The sequence below is a fragment of the Podarcis bocagei genome (assembly GCF_964188305.1).
Source record: "Podarcis bocagei genome assembly, chromosome: 3".
Classification (NCBI taxonomy): domain Eukaryota; kingdom Metazoa; phylum Chordata; class Lepidosauria; order Squamata; family Lacertidae; genus Podarcis; species Podarcis bocagei.
Genome location: NC_138127.1, coordinates 70977789 through 70983375, shown reverse-complemented (window position 1 = coordinate 70983375; position 5587 = coordinate 70977789). Strand labels below are relative to the sequence as shown.

At 43.4% G+C, this 5587-nt stretch overlaps 2 long non-coding RNA genes across 2 annotated transcripts in view; both read left to right on the top strand.

Moving 5' to 3' along the window:
* The window catches only part of LOC308583399, a 41553-nt gene extending 39088 nt beyond the window's left edge, over nt 1-2465 (top strand). Inside the window, exon 2 of the long non-coding RNA XR_014006198.1 lies at nt 830-2465. This is a non-coding gene — a long non-coding RNA (uncharacterized lncRNA). The remainder of the gene's footprint in view (nt 1-829) is intronic.
* LOC308583396 overlaps nt 1-5587 on the top strand; it is a 443390-nt gene that overhangs the window by 248006 nt on the left and 189797 nt on the right. The gene's annotated exons all lie outside the window — the stretch shown is intronic.

Sequence of the window (5587 nt, the reverse complement as noted above, 5' to 3'; positions counted from 1 at the left end):
GTAGCTTGTTTTGCGTGGCTGATGCCTTTGGGGAGGGCAGGGTGAGGCAGAAGGGTTAGGGAAGGCAGAAGATGTGATATGACCCAATTGCAGGAGCAGACTAGTGAATATCCTGTGCTAATCTCCCAATTTGTCCTGTCTGTGTTCCCTTTCTTTCTTTCTTAAACCAGAACATTTGTCAATATGTTTTATGTATTGATAAATATTGGGCTCGTCCAGGCTCCAACCAGCAAAAACAAAATACATAACTGACTGTATAGCAAAACATTAAGCCAGTAGTTTTGTTCAAGAGCAACAGAAAGGAAATAAGAAAAAAACAACAACCCACAAAGGGTGGTATCCAATGCCGTCTGTTGGTTGATGAAAGGAATCCATCAGTGGATTGGGGGAGGGATTTCCATGGCTTCCCCCTTCTTCAGTCCTTGCCAAATAATTCCAGATTCTGTGAAATACTGAAAGCAGAAGCAGTTACGAACAATTAATACATGCAAATGTGGTGTGCATGCTTCTGAGTGACAAAATGGGACTGTGTCAGTGCCTTGGCAGGTGGCATTCCATTTTACTTTTTTTCAGTGGATGAAATCCAGAGTAATTTCAAAACACACGAACCTCATGGATTTCAGCCAGTGTGGTGTAGTGGTTAAGAACAGTAGACTCGTAATCTGGGGAACCTGGTTCGCATCTCCACTCCTCCACATGCAGCTGCTGGGTGACCTTGGGTTAGTCACACTTCTCTGAAGTCTCTCAGCCTCACTCACTTCACAGAGTGTTTGTTGTGGGGGAGGAAGGGAAAGGAGAATGTTAGCTGCTTTGAGACTCCTTAGTGTAGTGATAAAGCGGGATATCGAATCCAAACTCCTCTTCTTCTACAAGCTTGTGTTTGCAGTTGTCCCCCACCCCCAGTACCCCAGTGTTGCTTGACGACAAGTCATTTGATATTTATTACACCCTATGAACAAAAGTTTGCGGTGGATAACAACATTGAAAACGGAATAAATATTCTCTAGCAATGGTGAGATTGTGGCTCTTGCATATGTGAAAATTAAAACGTTTGAATGTGAGAAAAATGCTACTAAAAAATAATACCCTGCCTTCAAGATGTGATGCCATTGTGTGAGAACCAAGGATGAAAGATCTGCTTTTTATGTTGCTCCTATGGTGAACATTGAGGATTTCTCCTCTCTTTGTGCCATCTGGTGGTGACTTATGGGATACATATAAATCCACAGCTTGTATGTGTCTGTCAAGAGCAACACCCTTGCATTATATTGCATGTGACATGCTCTCTCCCCCCCCCCACTATGTATATCAAAGTAAAGCAGGAGCAAGGGACTTTTTTGGCTTGGCAGGCCAGATCTTGTATCTTCCTCCATCCTGCAGATCAACCTTAACAGCAGGGTGGGGTCACTCATCTGACATAGAATTATAGAGTTGGAAAGGACCCTGAGCATCGTATATATAGTCCAACCCTCTGCAATGCAGCTGTCCCTTACGGGGATTGAATCTGCCACCTTAGTGTTATCAGCACCACTCTCTAACCAACTGAGCTATCATCATCATCATCATCATCATCATTTATTTGTATGCCGCCTTTCCACAAAAAGAGTCATGCTCAACAGCAGCTTACAACAAAGAAAAATGGGAACACATCTCAAAATCAACCACTGCAAGAAAAATTTCATAACATAATAAACCAACAACATAATAGCGAATGTAACAACACACAGCCCGCCTCACCCCCGTAACATTTCAGTACTACAAACGAGTGCATTAACAACATTACCCTTCCTGTCAATGGCAACAATAACAAGGGAGCTTGATAGTTTCACCTTGGTCCTATCTAGAAAACCCTCTCCCACCCCCTGCAGCAGCTTGCAAGACTTCCAAAGGCAGGGGGTGGGATAGGCATCCACACACCTGCCAAGCTGACCTGTGGTGGTGGGAGGGGTCTGCTTCGCCACCATGTTCCCTGCAGGAAATGCACTGGCAAAGCAGCACCCAGCAGGACTGAACTCTGTTCATCAGCTGTGCGCTCTGCTTTGCCAGCTTATTCACACCGGAAAGGTCCTGGCAAAGCATCACCCAGGAGGATTGAACCCCTTTGCCCATCAGCTGATATGACTCTTTGTCATCAGTTGATAGGTGGGCATAGTTTGGGGGAAATGGCCTCATGGGCCAAAGTGGCAAGTCAAAACCAGCCCACAGGACAGAGTTTCCTCACTTCTTCCTTTAAAGGAATGATGACAATATTTTCCTGCTACTTGTATTTTAAATCATTAACGTATGCCCGTCATGGCTGTTTCGTTTGTTCAAACTACCTCCCCCGTCCAAGTCAGTGGAAAGGACTGCCGTGGTTCCTTGGAGCTGAAATGTATATTAAGGCCAGATATGTGTCACTGGTAAAGGGGCCTATGAGAGAGGCTAGATTCAACGGACTTTCTTAAGAAATCTGAGTTCTGAAGCCATGTGTTTTACTGCAAAGCCTTGTGTTGCTTATGAAAGCCTCAGGAATATAGGAGGCAGGCTTGTACCCAAGCTACACTATCGGTCTATGCAGTTCAGTATTGTCTGTATCAGGGATGGGCAGACTTGAGGTTTGTGGTAACTGCTTTTTGCTAGAACCCAAAAGTCCACCAACTGGAGCAAAATACACTAAGAATTAAGGTTCCTCTGAGCACATGCATAGCCCAGGCATTTGTGATCTGTGCCAGAACTAAGGTCATAAAAACTTCCATGCAAAATTTCAGTTCTGGATTTCCCACATTCTATTTTTTCAGCAAGGTAGGTTCTGTGCTGACTGTCTGGATCTTTGAATGAAAATGGCAGGGGTTGCAGGTGCCCACTTTGACCCTTCACAGCATTGGGCAGCTGGGATAGCACTGTGGAGGAAGGGCATAACCTTGGCACTGTCCCTGACAGACTAATAGCTGTTTGGATGCTCATTCACACTCGTACCTTCTTGACTACAGCATTGACTCATTATTATTATTATTATTATTATTATTATTATTATTATTATTATTATTATTATTGGTTTGTTTCAAGTGTTTCCATACTATAACAAGCAACATTTGTGCCCTGTCCCGCAACTTCCTCCTGTGCCTATCTACAAGGTGGACTTTAGTTACAGAATAGTGTTGCTCACATCCATGACGCATATGAAATATCAGTAGAGAACCTTTATGGCATATTAATACACCCAAAACAAGAATATAATAAGAATAGTTGAGGCAACCCTCCCCCTTCATTTTGGTCTGAACTCCACGCTCTGCTTCATTCTTACACACTTCCTTACAGTGCTTAAAATGCCCACCAAATATTAACAACATCCATAAATCCATATTGTTTTTTGGAAGTTGGCATGTGTTTCGGAATAATGTGGCTGGTTTGAACTGTAAGTTGCTCTGAATCGGGTGAGGTTTTGTTAGGGTTTTCTGTGTAAGTTATGAGTAGTCGCTTAATCTACCTCAGAGGTTCTCAAGCTTTTGAAGCTCAGGGCCCACTTGACACAACTGAAGGCTCCTGAGGCCCTCTAGTCTCAAAATGGTGGTTCAGGAACAAAGTTAGTCACAAACTGATGGCACATGGAGGCAGAGTTTGGCATGATGAGCTGGCAGTTACTGACCTCACTTTCTATGGATATCTCCCGACACTCCTAAATTCTGTGCTATAACATTTTCCTTATGGCAGGGGGTTCCTCACTCAGCTTTCCTCATTCCTCAATTTTCTCTGGAGTTATTTTGACTCATCTTCCCTATTTTAGCCAGAATTTGCACTTGGGGACTCTTAGTGGAACAGTCTCTCTCTCACACAGCCAGCACATGGTTCAACCATAAGATGTAGCAATGGCTACCAACTTGGGCAGTTTTAAAAGGAGAATTAGACGAATTCATGGAGGATGAGGCTCTCAGTGGCTACTGGTTGTGGTGGCTGTGCTTTGCCTCCAGAATCAGAGGTGTCCATGCCTCTTAATATCGGTCACTGGTGAATAACATCAGGAGAGAACGATCCTGTTTACGTCTTGCTTGTGAGTGTCCCATAAGTATCTGGTTGGCCACAGTGAGAACGGAATGCTGGATCAGATAGATCTTTGGTCTGATCTAGCAGGGTTTTTCTTATGTTCTTTCTGCAGAAATTATTTTTGATACTATAAAAACCCACGTTCGCTTACTGAAAATCTTGACTAAAAAGAAAGAAAAATCCTTCAAAGGCCCATTATCGCTAACACAAGGACCCAGGTCAGACCACTACTTGGGATTAGAAAAAAAGCTGTTCAACATTCCCATTTCATTATTAAAATTTGGGTCGTGCATTTCTTAAGAGCTGAATAGCTCCTGCTGTTGACCTATTATGCTAAAAATCTTATATCTCTCCTATAGAGCTGGTGAGCAGGGGAATAGGGCATGACAATAGAACATGCTACTTTAATCCTAACAGAGAAAGACGTTTGATTTGTAATATTTTGAACAAATCCTTAACCTGGGAACTCAATATAAATAGGTATTACAAGACAGCTCAGCAAATATTTTCCTGTTGGGGGGCCACCTACAGTTTTCATCAGTATTGCTTTGGAAAGAGGCATGATGCAGGGGAATGCTTGAAAACAAATAAATGCACCCCCTAAGAAGAACAGAGAATTGCAGAGGTAGTGCTTTCTAACTCTGGCTGAGTACAGCAGACTGGTCTGTCTGCAGCTGAGAGCCACTGATTACATACATTGCTTAGAGATTTTTGAAATATTAAGTGGTTTGGAAATGCTTTTAACTAACTAGCTAACTGTCTGGGGGGTGGGGATGGCTCAAGATGGTGGAGATGCAGTCGTCCCGTCCCCCCCAACCTTGAGGATCTCAGATTATCTTGGGCAGGGGGAATATGGAGAAAACAATTGTTAGGAATTAGAACTGAGTGAAAATGCTTTTTAAGCCAGTGAGATTTCTCCCTCATCATCCTTATCCCATTTAGGTTTGTTATGTGTCTCTCAATACTGGATTAAGGCTACTGTTCATGTAGGAGTAAAAAGATAGTGACTCCCATTGCTCCAGAGAAATAAAAATCTCCTTACAGTTTTAGTGTAAAATGATGCCCTTGTACCACACGAAGGCATTCATTCTGAAATTCGTGAGTGTAAAGACATCCTATGATTACCACAAGAGGGCAGCTTGGGTGTAGAAATAGCAGCTCTGCCTGAGTGGCAGAGAGGCTTTCTAAGAGATTGTGCTAATCCTGATTGACATTAAATAGCCAAAATCTACCTTTGTCAGCGCTTTCCCAAGCCACAGGCAACTGAGGAAGGACAAAGCCGCTGGAGCCTATGGGGAGAAATCTTAGACAGGGAGGCCTCCCGAGTCCAAGGGAAAGAAGCAACGGGTAGAGGTTGATAGTTTAAGTGGAAGACTGCCATAAACAGGCCAAGGGATAATCAAGTCTGCTGACAGCTTTTGACAGCAGCATCTCTTACCTATGGTGTGATTGTGAGATTGTCAGAATAGCCTGGTACTAGTTAGGGTGGAGGAGATGTGAAGCGTTATTCTTGCTCAGGGACCCCTACAGCAGTGCCTGTGGTTTATCCAGTAAGCATTAGTAATAC